At 50.3% G+C, this 13,995-nt stretch overlaps 1 protein-coding gene across 8 annotated transcripts in view; it reads right to left on the bottom strand.

Annotated features, from left to right (window-relative positions):
- FOXN3 (forkhead box N3) overlaps positions 1-13,995 on the bottom strand; it is a 217,365-nt gene that overhangs the window by 141,356 nt on the left and 62,014 nt on the right. Inside the window, exon 1 of one of the 8 annotated variants that reach the window (XM_069783665.1) lies at positions 2,275-2,530. The exons of 6 other annotated variants lie outside the window; for them this stretch is intronic. The gene's annotated coding sequence lies outside the window, so the exon portion shown is untranslated. Of the gene's footprint in view, positions 1-975; positions 1,259-2,274; positions 2,531-13,995 lie in introns of those variants that run through there. One more of the 8 variants, XM_069783666.1, reaches the window with a different exon arrangement.

Genomic DNA, 13,995 nt, shown 5'->3' with positions numbered 1-13,995 from the left:
TACAGTTGCAGTTGCAACAAAACTCAGAAATGACAGCAGAACTTCAAAACCAGTAAGGGTGGGAAAAAGGAAGAGGGGAAAGCAACCACAGTAGTTTTGGGACCAGGGACAAGACATGGGAGAACAAGCGACAGAGGACTAGAGCACTTTAAAAACATATTAACAGAGAAGACTAACAGAAGCTGAACTGCATTTCAAACACAGTAGAAAACAGAAAGACTACTGTGATGCTCAACAGTGGCCCAGGAGAGGTGGGACAAGCTGCCGAGGTTACTGCAGCAGCAGGCCCCGGGCAAACACCTGTGAGTGGTAACGTTCGGGAGGACCCGAGCCCTTCAGAAGCCGGCTGAGGTTGGGCACCTGACCAACCTAACAGCAGCAGACAGGAGCCCAACAATTCTACTTCAGAAGCAGGAGACAGGCTCCCTTAGCTTCTCCGTACAGTAAAACTGCCAGGATTTAGGTCTGGAGATGTGAACAGAACAAAATTAAAATTGGAAGGAGTTAATAACGGATTTAAAACCAACGAAACTTCCTGCACAAGCGCTGAAGGAGAGCAAAATGATTCCCTGTATCTAAAATGTATCCTCAGCAGTTCCCTGAAGTCATGCTGTCACACAGTCAATACTGTAAACGAAGGGCAAAAAAACTACAGGTAACATCAGAATGAACCACCCATCTACAGGGAAAAAAAAAAGAGCAAGATAGCCATTCAGTGAAAGAGAAACGATGGACTTCATTTCGGCTGTTACAAAAGGGCAAAAATGAAAAAGGAAAGTTCTTTGGGTCTTCCTATAAACACTTTACACCAAAGCAGCCATTACCAAGAGAGAAACATACAGAACTTTTATGCAGAGAAGCCCCTTAATACACACCATCACCCAACAAGCCCAGCGAACATGTGTAGTTTTACACAAGTATCTGGAAGAGGAAAAAATACCGAGGCAGATATAAACACCGGGAGGCCAAACTTACGTAGGTCCCACTTCCTAGCTTTCAAAACAGCGTCCCGCACAGCCAGAAGGTAAACACGAGTATCGCCGGCGTCCAGGGGCACCGGCATCGCCTACCTACGCCGCACACTCAACTTTGACTCCAAATGGAAGTTACATCCCATGAGCTTCTAAACAGGAAAATTATATGATGGCTGACAGTAAAGTAATTTAATTGCACTGTTGCTATGACAACATGCTGCTCTCTTTCTGTTTAATTTGCTTATTTGCCAGTATCCTCCCAAAGGGCCGTATCACACCATACCCCCCCCCCCCTTTTTTTCCCCTTTCTTTCTTTTTTCCCCTCTCCAGGCAGCGGTCCCCGGGGGTGACCGGGCGGCCGCGGCCCCGCGGAGCCCCCTCCGCAGGGAGGCCCGGCGGAGCCCGGCCGGACAGCCTCCCCGGCGGGGCCGCCGCGGGCGAGGAGGAGCGCCCGGGGCCGCCCGCCCCGACGGCAGGGCCCGGCCGTGGCTGCGCCCGGGGGGTGTGTGTGAGGGGGGGGGGGGTAACGAGGCCCGCGGCGGCTGCCGCGGCGCCCCGCCGCCAGACAAAGGAGCGCCGGTCACATGAGAGCCCGCAGTTGGGCGAACATTTTTAATCCGCTGCCAGTTGCGGGTGCTCCACCACGCATCTACGCGGCCGCTCGCCCGAGGGGGCCTCCGCGGCCCGGCGGCGGAGGGGGGCGAGGGAACAACCCCGGGCGGGGGTGCACCGGGGCGGCCCCCCCGCGCAGCGCTCCCACCGTACTTGTCGCACGGGGGGGGGGGGGGTGAGGAGGGAAAGCAGGGGGCGGGCGCCCATTGGCCGCCGCGGCAGCCAATCAATGGCGTTGCTAGGAGACTGGGACTGCTCCGGCTGGGCGGGCGAGGGAGGGCGGCCGGCGGCGCGCATACCTCCAATGCCGGCCAGATGTCACCGGCCCTCGCCGGCCGCGCCGCGCCGCGCCGGGAAGGCAACTTCTCCCCGCGGCCGCCCCGCCGCTCGCGGCCCGCCGGGCGGCGCCTCCTCCAGCCTCTGTTTTGTACGCGCGTGTGTGTGCGTGAGCGTGTCCCGAAGTCCTTGCCCCGGCAGCTCCCTGAAGCCCCCGGCGGGACCACCTCGGGCCGGAGGCGGCCCCGCGGCTCGGCCCCGCGGCGCGGGCGGCCGAGCTCGGCGGGGACGCGGCGGCGCGCACGCCGCGGCCGCGCGCCAACTCCTGGCCAAGTTGTGGCGCGGGGCCGGGCCGGGCCGGGCCCGCCGGCGCCTCGCGCAATCCCCGCGAACGACGACGACAACAACTTACCTGGCGGGGAGGGAGGGGGGCGGGGGGGGCGGCGGTTTCACCGCGGTCCCTTCATGGCCGTGGCGCAAACTTTCATCTGACGGAGCCGGGCATCGCGCGCCCCCCGCCTCAGCCCGAGCCCCGAGGGTGCCGCGGGGGTCCCGGCGCAGGGGGCACCGCCGCCAGCATGGGGCCCGGCCGCCGCCCGCCCCCCCGCCCGCCCCGCGCTCCCGACGGGCAGCGGTCCGCCTCGGTGCGAGCCGAAGAGCGAGAAATTGTTTCCACTGCAAACAAAAAAGGCGACACATGACCAGGGAGGGAGGGGAGAGAGGGAAAACGTGGGCTGGGCCAGCCGAGACGGGAGAAGCCGCGGAAGGGAGGGCCGCCGGCGGTGGGGGAGGGCGGCGGCGCGGGCGGCGCGCCTCACGGCAGGCCGCGGGGACGGACCCCGGCCCGCCGCCGCCCCCCAGGGGCGCCCGCCGCCGCCCGCCCCCGCCGCCGGGAGGCGGTCCCTCCCGCGCCCGCCCCGGCCCCCGCCCGCCGGCGTGGCGGCGGGGTCGCCTCCGAGGCGGGCGGGCGGGGGCCGCGGGCCTCGCGGCGTCGGGGTCGCGCCGGGCCGGCGGCGTCTGCCTGGGGCGGGCGGGTCTCCGAGGTCGGGAGGAAGGCGGGAAGCGCCCGGGGACGAGTCTGCGGTGCGGAGAGAACGGACAGCGCTGCCGGCCCGCACCGGCGGCGGCGGCGGCGCTCCCACTTGTACGAGTCTCTGCCCCCGCCCGTGGCCTGGCGGCCGCGGGAGGCCCGGCCAGAGCGACCGGCCGCGGCTCAACTGCGATCAGCTGCGCCGTGGCCGCTGAAGGCACCGCCAAGCCCCGGAGGTCCAAAGACCGAGACGCCGGAGCCTCGCTTCCCCCTCCCCCCTCGGCAGGAGCAGGGGAGACATCCTTCGCCGCCGAAACGGCGGGCTCCGTCCCGCGCATCTCCCGGCGGGCAGTTAACTCCTGCCCACGAGGGGCAAAACCTGCAGGGACCCGTGGCTCGAGCCTCCGGTGCGAGGGGAGCCCGGCAGGCAGCTTCGAGCACGTCCGTCCCGAGGCAGGTCCTGCAGAGGCGGCCGGGCAGGGGAGGAGGGCAGGCCTGCGGGCAGCAAGGAGCGGGGGTAAGGCAAGGGTCTCTGCTTCTGCTGCTGCCGCAGCGCATCCTGAAACCGCGGCCTCTGCGGAGGGCCTGTCTTCGCCTGGGGCGGGGGGGAACCACGCTGCAGAAATCGCCAATGACTGCCCAGGAAAAAAACCCACTTTATTTCTTTAGTCTAAGGAAATGTGCTTTAAAGTAAGGCCCGATTTAATTGGGAAGAACGGTGCATCTTCTCCTCTGCTACCGTACCTTGACATAACCAGTATTAACCCGAGTAAAAAAGAAACACTTGCCGTCGGTTAAATGAATTGGAGGGAACTAACTCGATTTAAAAAAAGTTGGCCGGTCTAGACAGCACTAGTTAAACGTACGGTCTCCCACATGCAGCATGCTTGACCTCAAGCAGCTTCAGCGATTCGCAGCACAGAATTAAGGTATGGCTGTCCACCCGCAAAACAAGGACACGAAATTGTTTCGTAGCCGATCCACAAAAATCAAGGATTTTCCACTCTGGGCAAACGAGGCTTGCAGATTTAGCACACTTCAAAATTAATTTTCCTTTCAGTATTAGAGAAGGTCTGCTGCAGAAAGGTACGAACAACATAGTATGAGTTAGAAATACAGGTGTATTGGTAGATCCTTTCCAGTGCAGCCCTGGACACAGAAGTTATCCCTAAGCCAAGAAGAAAAGCATTTTAGCCATTTTATTCAGAAAAGTTAGGACAGCTGTCTTGAGACCTTGCAGGAATACTGTGCTGGCCCACACAGTCGATATTATCCTGCTTAACCAGGATCACCACTGTATCCTCCTGCATGTCTGTGTCCGTACTTAGTCATTTCCCAAGGCACAGGTTACCTCTCTTAATCTCTCTGACACTTGCGAAATTCACATTTTTAGACAAGAGTGGCAACTAACTCATTCTCAAAGCGCAGGGCTGAAAAGCATTTCCTTGGTTCTCTCGAACTAGAAATTCCTGTCATAACTCGCTAAGACCTTTTGCTGATAGCTTACCCTCCCCTACCCAGTGAACTGCTATTTCACATTCTTGCATATTTTCAAGAAGACAGGCCAGCAGCTAGATTGAAGAATGGGAAGAATACCTACCAGGCAGCAGACTATCATTGTTACCCACCAGCAACCCTGCCCTGTGACTCCACCAGCCCTAGCACTCCAGCAGTCAGCAGACCATTAGTTTACACAGTTCTTATCTCATGGCCGTTTGATTTCAAACCCAAACTAAATTACCAAGTCGTAACTCCACCCACCTGGATTTACTCCAAATGCTTCAGACGTTTTTCTGAGTGAATCAACACTTCTCTTTATCAGCAAGCAAGGAGATTTATCACATTTATCATCACCTGTAAAAGTCAAGTGTCTTAGAACAGACTACCAAGAAGAATTCAGCTAATGAGAAGTATTTCTGAAGTGAGAAGGGGGAAGCCTCCTGAGATGCAGAATAGCATGCAAAGAATATTACACCTTGAATGCATTAGGTATGCGTCCTGTTCAGGTACACGGCTCAGTTCTGTTCAGAGTTAGTGCCAAATTCCCCATCGATATGGGTGGATAAGATCAGTTCCAGAGTTTTATGCCTTTTCCGTGGTGGGTAGGAGTTTCCCCAGAGCACACTCTAAGGATTACAGTGAAGGACCGCTGCGAGACATTTGCCGTGTAGACAGAAAAGCCAGCGTGATCGAGCGCAGGGGCCAGCAGCGGGTGACACAGAAGCCTAGGAGAGCAGGGGGACAGACTGCATGCCGGGTCGGAGGGCTGGCGCGGGGCTCCCGGCTGAGGCACCCCGCGTGGGGCAGCGGTGCGGGGCAGCCTCTCGCTGGCTCCCACTCACCCCTGCGCTCAGCAGCAACCGGAGCTGCTGGCTTGCAGAGCAGTAAAACACCAGCAGTGAGGTAAACACCGGTATCTTGCCTCTTGGGAAGACTGTCCCCCAGCTGCTTCTGACTCTTTGCTGGAATACTTAATACAACTTCTTTAAGAAAGGAGAATACTGTCTAACACGGCACCACTGAAAGATCATTAACTGCTGGCTTAGAGACTACAGCAGCAGCAGAACATCTGACGTATGACCATCAAGTAGCTCACTGTAATCTTAAGCAAGCGACCAAATTTATTAGGGTGTCAATTTCCCCATTTCTAAGACAGGAATAATATTAACTCATTTAGCAGAAGATTTGCAATGCTGACAGATGAAAACTGTTTGTACATCAAGAGCGAAGTATCTGCCGTACCGAAGGCCGATTAGAAGTACCAACAGTGCAGAGCTGCACTTTAGCCTTGTGGGCTAATATACAACACTCTAATCTTTCCACTCAGATTTCAGAATACCAACTGCAGATGTTGCAGCATCTTATTTAATGAGGATTTCCAGCCATCGCCCTATGCTCCTTTATCTCTTATCCTCCTCTAGATTGGAATCCCTGATAACGTCCCACAAGCCATCGAGCACATGAGCACAGCAAGGGTCATGGGCTCTTTATCAACCCTCCAAAGCTCATCTTCCCCCCTCCATTTCCATCTCTGCTGGGAACATCTTCCTTTGCTAGTATTATGACCATGCCACATGACCTTGCTAAATATTTCTACTTTCTGCCCTCTGACCTCACCAGTCTCACCATTCAAGAGACCTGCACTTTTTATCCTCACCTTTAAGCCCCCATTCCTAACCTGATCTCCAATTATAATGTCTTCCTTGACTGGCATCCTTGTAATGTTTATTCTCTCTACATCAGAGTCAGATTTCTTCCCTGAGGTCTGTTGCAAGTTTCCCAACTAAGCTTGCTCATTAGGATTTATAATTTGACATGCAGCTGTACCCAAAAACCTCCCAATTCTGAAAGGGTCCTGATGTGCAGGGTACCTTTCAAAGATGGAAGTGGACAGGGCTGCTGCCCCTTGTGATCAGCAATCAGACCCTCATAGTGGGACACATGTCAGGCTCTCACACGGTACCCTGGCCATCTCGTTTTGCTCCCATTCTTCCCCCATGCAGAATGGCGTCCCCCATCACTTTTGCCATTTCAAAACTTCTATTTTCTCTGAGGTAATGGATGTAACCTTGTACAGAGCAGAAGCACGATGAACACCTTCAGGCACTATTAAAAACTAAATTGTGAATACAATACGTGTTTCCTCTTTCACAACTCCTGTTCCCAGCGTTCTTCTCCAGTCCCTCATACAGAACCTGCAGCATCAACACTTTTTTATTTTTAACCACACCAGACCAGCCTGGTTTTGTTGTTTGCGCTATGCCCACTTTTGGGGCAGAGAAACAGCCATATCTGAATTCCCACCCGAACAGCCGGAGTCTCTGCCTCATACAGAGGTAACACACCTAACCCGGATGACAAACAGTGCCTCGCTCCATGAAAAAGAGCAGCTCTTGCCTCGCAGCTGCTCCGAGCGCAGTCCGTACCCTGCCTTCCTGCCCCATGTCTTCTACAAGCACGCACTCCCCCTTTCTTCTCCCACCCCAAGCACTAGAAAGATACAAGCTGCACAGGCAATGAAGGCCCAGCTTACTCCAGCTTACTGATAGGAGATCTATCTTTTGCTTACTCACTTGAGACCATGGAATCAGATTTACAAAGCATTTTCCCAGCCTTTCATTTAATTATTCTTCAAGTTCTCATTTACGCCAGCTGGCGAAACCCAACAGAAACAGAACTGAATCAGTGAGAAAAGGAGCACCAATATGAAGCTTTGTCAGAAGTGCAAGCAAACAAAAGTATCTACAGCATTTCTGTTTCACAGGCTAAAATATAATGCATTCCTTACAATAAAATCCAGCGTTTTTATGAAATAGTACCTTTATGAAATGATGTAGGCACATTTACGATGTTATTGTAGGAACACTTTGTTGTGGTTTAACCCCAGCCAGCAGCTAAGTACCACGCAGCTGCTCGCTCAGACCCCCCCCACCCAGTGGGATGGGGGAGAGAATCAGAAAAAAAGTAAAACTTGTGGGTTGAGATAAAGACAGGTTAATAGGACAGACAGGAAGAAAATAATAATGCTAATAATAATAAAATGACAATAATAATAATACAAGAATTGGAATATACAAAACAAGTGATGCACAATGCAATTGCTCACCACTCACCAAACAATGCCCAGTCAGTCCCAGAGCAGCGATCTGCACCCCCTGGCCAACTCCCCCCAGTTTATATACTAGACATGACGTCACACAGTATGGAATAGCCCTTTGGCCAGTTTGGGTCAGCTGTCCTGGTTGTGTCCCCTCCCAACTTCTTGTGCCCCTCCAGCCTTCTTGCTGGCTGGGCATGAGAAGCTGAAAAATCCTTGACTTTAGTCTAAACATTACTTAGCAACAACTGAAAACATCAGTCTGTTATCAACATTCTTCTCATACTGAATCCAAGACATAACACTACACCAGCTACTAGGAAGACAATTAACTCTATCCCAGCCAAAACCAGGACAGAAGCAAAAGCAAAATGTTGCTGGGATAAACGTATCTTTACTGGAGTCTTCTGCTATAATGGCTATATTGGTCTGAAATCACACCTAACCTAGCACAGCTGGAACATTAATTGCAATACAAGCCAGTATTTCTGGTACTGTTGCAGTGTTTGAAGAGGCTGAAAAAAGAAAGAACTGTTTTCTGAGGTTTGGTGCCTGGACTCTGCTATCTGCTGTACAGGTGTAATGCTGCAAAATGTGGCCTGGAGTTATCTCAACATTAGTATTCACCATTTGGCAGCTGAAGTCAAACTTACAAGTAATCAGCAGAACCAGAAATCAACTGGATTTTTGTTCTTAAAAGCAAGGTGGAGGAAAAACAGCAGCCAACACTGCACAGAAGTAAAGATCAGAAGTTTGGGGGAAAACTGTAACAGAGAACCAAGTTCTTTTATAAAGTTCCCAAACAGTATTGCCAAATTTAATTTCTAAAACTAAGACAAAATTCTTTCTGGACAACATCTGAAGTCCTGCCTCAGCTTTCCTGAATACAAGCTGTTCATTTCATCAGACTTCAGGAGTTTGTCCTTTATTTTTGCATCTATGCACGCAAAATTAAGTTGCAACAGGACCTCACAGGTAGTGAAGTTTGTGTTCACATCTCATTCAACTGAGGATCTCGCGACCTGACACTAAACACAATTTGCTATCACTAGAGCTAGTAAGCGATTATTCTCCTCTGACCGTTTGTTTGCGCCAGGTGGATTTCCTAGCCACGACTGTACCGAGTCCCAGCTTGATTTCCAGCTCTTTGTAGCACAGGATATTCCAGGGTGCTTTCCTCTACTTAGCACTCGGCACTACTCTTCCTGTACATTTCTTGAACACTGTTCCCGGAGGAAATCCTGTGAGATGTGGGTCTAGATTCCCAGACTGTGGCAACGCAGAGGCAGCTACAAGAGCCTGTATGAGGTGATGCAGTGATGAAGCACAAGCAAGACTGACCTACAGTTGTGTCTGCGAAGGGATGCTGAGAGGATGCAGGTTTGGGGAAACAACCAAAATGTCATAAAATGATTAAGCAGACTTTTATCCTTGGTGTGTTTTCAGTACTATATACCAGCCTACCAAACGCATCAGGGAGCAAGGAATGGAAAGCAATGAAAAAGTGCAGTGGGAGGACTAAAAAGAGTCAGTAGCATCTGCAGAAAGCTTCTGCGCTGTCCTGTGCTCCCCTCCACAGCCACAGGTGGGGCGGGCTCCATGGCTGAACCTGAGAGCAGCTGCCAGGCAGAGCAGGTAAGCGAGATTTGGGAAAGAAGGAGGAAAGCTGGCACAGAAAAAAAGCACAACTAAATTACCCACATCCCAGCAGCAACTTCGGTTGCCAGTTATGGCCAGAGAACCACCCCCTGGCTGCCAGATTCATGTCCTGTGAGGTGGGTGTCCCCAAGTAGCTTTTGGCTTCTCCATGGTGACAAAAGTTCATTATGATTATGGTCTGACTTATCCACTGGGGCATTAATTTATGCCAGGTCTTTTGGCACTGCTCTAGTCTTTTTGGCAACAGGTAACTTCAGTTAACAGCTGCAGACATCTGGGTACTGCCCATCTGACACCTCACAGATCTTTTGCAGGCAATTTTCTCATTCCACAGGTTTATCACAAGGATGCCCCAAGGACAGAGTGGGCCTTAGCAGCCAAAGCACTACGAAATTATCTTGGGAATTTTTTTTTCTTTAAATCTGCAGTCCTGTAAACATTGATAGTTATGTCTCCTCCTAAGGTTCAGCTAGTTCCAGCACAGTTTAGCACGTCCACAAACATTTCAAGGACAAAAAAATGCTATGGCTATAACAAAATTTTGAAGCACATTTGAGGAGAAAAATCCTTTTTATTGCTTCTACATAGGTAGAGCGTTTTACTTATTCCACATCATTTGTCCCATAATCTTCAGTATTTTTTTCCATAATGGAAAAAAGAAATACAACATGAAAACAGCACAGTATCAAACCAAACGTCACATATAACCAAAAAAAAAAAAAAAAGCTATCGCTGGAGAAACCCCTGCAGGTTACTGGACCAGCACTGCGCAGCAGAGCAGGGGTTTCAGTAGAAGACAAAGGCCAGTTGAGGCTGGAAGGAGACAGGCTGTCCTGCCACAAGCCAGCCAGCCGCTGAGCCGTCCTTTTGCCGTGCCGTTGAACAGAAGGCCCATGTAATGACAACCACAAAACTCATTTAAGCTCTGAAAAGGTGACTAATGAGCTCATTCATGCTGCCTATAAATTATTCACTACAACACTGACCCCACTCAAGACAAACTGCAAAGTAAACTTTAAATACAGGGATCCGGAGCCTCCTGTGTTGCCGGCTTCTGCCTGTAAAACTTTTTGCGATCAAACAGACACTTCACTTGCTTCTGCCCCCTTGTTAAACTCACTGCGATATTTAGGCCTTCTTTTTTACTACCTCTAGCAAAGTTAAAGCAGCTGCAGCTGCTACGTATTTATTTCTCTGTTGTCAAGTCTTTTTCATTAGTAGTTGCAGGTAATCGCGAAATGCTATAAATAGCTTTAAACTACATTCTTCAGAAATTAAAGTCTGACCTCAAAATGAAGACTGGGTCTAAAGAAGTAAGAAGACAACGGCACATGCATGTTTAATGAGAAGCAGCCCATCTCCAGAGCCTGTGCTTATTGATACTTCTGTGAACACCTACGATTTGTGCCAAAATGAAAACAGAGGACTTTAAAAACACTCTTTTCATTTTTTTAGGTGCTGGACTGAAACAAGCTTCTGATATGTTTAGAAACAGCCCATTTCTAAGAATGCTTTTGTTATCCTGTTTAGCGTGAAATAAGAGACAGGTTATAGTTCAATGTTAGCAGCGCAAACGGTGGTGTTTGCTGCTGGGGTGGCTGGAAAAGGCACTGGCTCTCTTCAAACAGTACTTTTCTTTGGAAGATAAATTGCTCACAATATTTACAAATTAACTTCAGTAACTTGCTGCATGTTGAACTAGCAACTACAAAGTGACATTAAAGACACTGTCTTATATAACATGTGTCTGATCTTCAGTGGAAAAACGTTACTCACACCTCTGGTTACACAATCGAACTCCAAAGGTTGGAAACAACTAGATAAAATGGAAAGCCAGGAATTACATAGCTAAAGTCCAGTCACTGTGTAAGGTATAAGACAAGGTAAAGTGTGGGAGATGTAAGGCAACATCATAGTGATATCAAAACACAAGAAAAAAAAAGGAAGTTTGCAAATTAAATAACCATTGCAATTTTACTAATCACTCTCTTCCAAGCTGGAAGTGCTGTAACTAAGCAGAGTAAGAACTTCTGCACTACTTGAAGAAAAGGACTTTACTACCTAGCGACAACCATGTGATTGGTCTTCATTTATTTACATCCAGGATTCTGAATTTACCAGAGATGCACAGAAACCCTGTTGCCCTGTTAGTACTGCTTTTTAAAATGATGATTAAAAAAAAAAAACAAATCCCCCAACTAACACAAGACAGCAACAGAGCAGCCTACACCACATAGCATGCAAGTCTTAACTTATCAAAAGCTCTCCACCTGACAAGATTCCTGAGCCTCTTGTAGCTGAAGGGTGTTGGCAAAGGGCTGCTTTGAAACCCGTCACATGCTGGACCCCACTAACCTGTCTGGCAAGCGGAGTTCACCTCCCGGTTCAGTGGTGGGAAACGGAGGTGCTTCCTGCAGCCAGCTCCCCACACCCTGCTCCTCATTTCCCTAACGAGGCCCAGCAGTGATGTCAGTTTTGCTGCAAGGCATGATTTGGTCCAAATAAAAGCAACCTACAGTTGGCTACAAAATCAGAGGAATGCCCAATCTGGAGGAGGATGAGCAAACAAACTGACGGTACAGCTTTTAACTGCGTGCAACAAAGCCAACACTTGGCTACAACTGCCAAAGAATCTGTTGACTGGTCAATGCTACTATTGTTGAGGGTGCCCTGGATGGCTTTGACCTAAGAGCTCACCTGGGGGGGGTCCCCGAGACACCGGTCTCAGCAAATTTATGCGAGACTCCCATGCCATGGGTAGGGTGCACAGCCAGCACCAGCCAACCGGGTAATCCTCACCACCACTTTGAGGCCAGCTGATGTTGCTGAGGTGAAGGCAGCTGGATGACACTAGGTACCAGGGCAACCTCAGCCCAATCCAAAGCCGTGTGCAGCTGTTACCTCTACTGGAAAACTGCTCCTGCAACTCCTCCTTCCTCTCAGCTCTCCAAACCACACAATCTCATGGTTCTCAAGACCCCAGTGTGTGCCCATCTGTCAGGAAGGTTGCACTTCTCTGCGTTTTGGTCATACCGTTACAACAAAGTGTAGAATTTCTTACCAGAAATCAGCAAATTCAGATGTTCATAAAGCAAAAAATTCACATATTCAACTCAAACGAAAAGTTGTGGCTTCTTTGAATTGCACAATACTCACCTCCTTATGTATGAAATTGCCTCTCTGCTCATCCATTACCACGCACAGGTCCCAATCCAAAGAAAGCTAACATTTATATGCTCCAGTGATTACAGGGTGGTCAGTGGGAGAGCACAGCTTTGCAGAGTGAAAAAGTCCATAAACGCTGGCCAGATGAGGCCAGAGAATACATGTATCACCCTTACTGTTACTTACGTCTACCTATTATCACAACTTCTGCAATAGTGGAGAAGGTAAAACGAATGGGCTAGAACAAGCACTGCCATCCGTAACTTACTACTTGCCCTTCTGCTACAGTGCTGGTCTTGCACACTCCTTGTACACAGCCATGGTTGACTCTGGATTCTCATAGACACCCATCAGATTTAGGGAGCCAGCGGCATGCTGCACTCACGCATGAAGCATAGGACTGCAACTGGGCCTAAAGACGCTCTCTGTCTGGAGACTCCCCACAAATCCAGCGCAGGGAGGGGTCCCTGGCGCATGAGCTGCTCTGGGAGAGTAACCCTGGCACGTGCTCCCTAGCTGTGGACCAGGATCCTGTGGTGTAAGGTACCGAGCAAGCAAAGGAAGAGCAACTGTCTCTGCATCAAAATCAGCCAAGTTCAAGAGACAACAGGGAAACAAGAGGACAATAAGGCAAATTTGGCCACTTAGGTGCCCACCGCTGGATTTGGAGGACTGCGGACTTTCACTGGATTTTGTTGATGGCTCTCCTAACGCACCTGTACACGCTGACTTGGCATCCGCGAACCCCTCTGTACATGCAGAACGGCCCCTGTCGAGCAGCTAATCTCCATGAGTGAGCAAGCACGTGTGTGCAGGGAGGTGTGTGTGTGTGCATGCATGCCATGGCAAGTATGTGCTCCAAGTCTCTTCAAGACTGGGATTTTGGTTGTCAAGTACCCAAAGGGGGTTCTTACTGAAATTAACGGGTTCCACTTGAGCAGAGTTCCTTCATAGGTCAGGCAGATGGAATAAGATCTTGAAAGTGCCCAGATGGAAATTTATGCCTGTGCTTGCCTTATTGAGTGGGAAGTGTGATACTGGTGCCTGCAGAGTCCTTAGGGAGGTGGGCTGAAGCTACTCTCAGGTACCCCAGGGCACTGTGGCTCTCCTGCACTATTTGATTGCACCCTTGGATTTACGCCAGTGCTAACTAAATCAGCATCCAACCCTCTACCTTTATTTCTCCCCTTACGTCCCTGTCACATAACTCCCATTTAACCTTTACTGTTAGAGCTGAAGAAGCTGGTCAGACCAAAGCTCCTCTTGCCCACATCCAGCCATGTCCTAAGGAAGAGGCAGGGCAAATGCACAGTGATACTCTGCAGCATCCTCCTGTACTTCCAGAGACCTGCTGCTTAAATGCGATCAGATGCTATGGTATGCTATAAACCCAAAGATACTTTTTTTTCTATCACCTTGTCTAAAAAAGGTTCATGTAAGCTTCAGCATCAACAGCCTGTAGCAAGCAGTTCCACTTTTTAACTATTGACTGTGTGAAAAAAGTTCTTCCTTTGCTTTAAACCTGCCACCTGATAGCTTTACTTGAAAGCTCTATTTCTTGTACTATGATAATTACTGTATATCTAGGACATGTGACTCACGTCTATGCAGACTTCTCTTGATTTTATAGTGCCTTTCTAGTGCTCAGACATTGCTACTAATATGCTTAATTCTGCATTTCA

The sequence above is a fragment of the Haliaeetus albicilla genome, chromosome 5 (assembly GCF_947461875.1).
Source record: "Haliaeetus albicilla chromosome 5, bHalAlb1.1, whole genome shotgun sequence".
Lineage (NCBI taxonomy): Eukaryota > Metazoa > Chordata > Aves > Accipitriformes > Accipitridae > Haliaeetus > Haliaeetus albicilla.
This window is presented reverse-complemented; position numbering and strand designations above follow the sequence as displayed.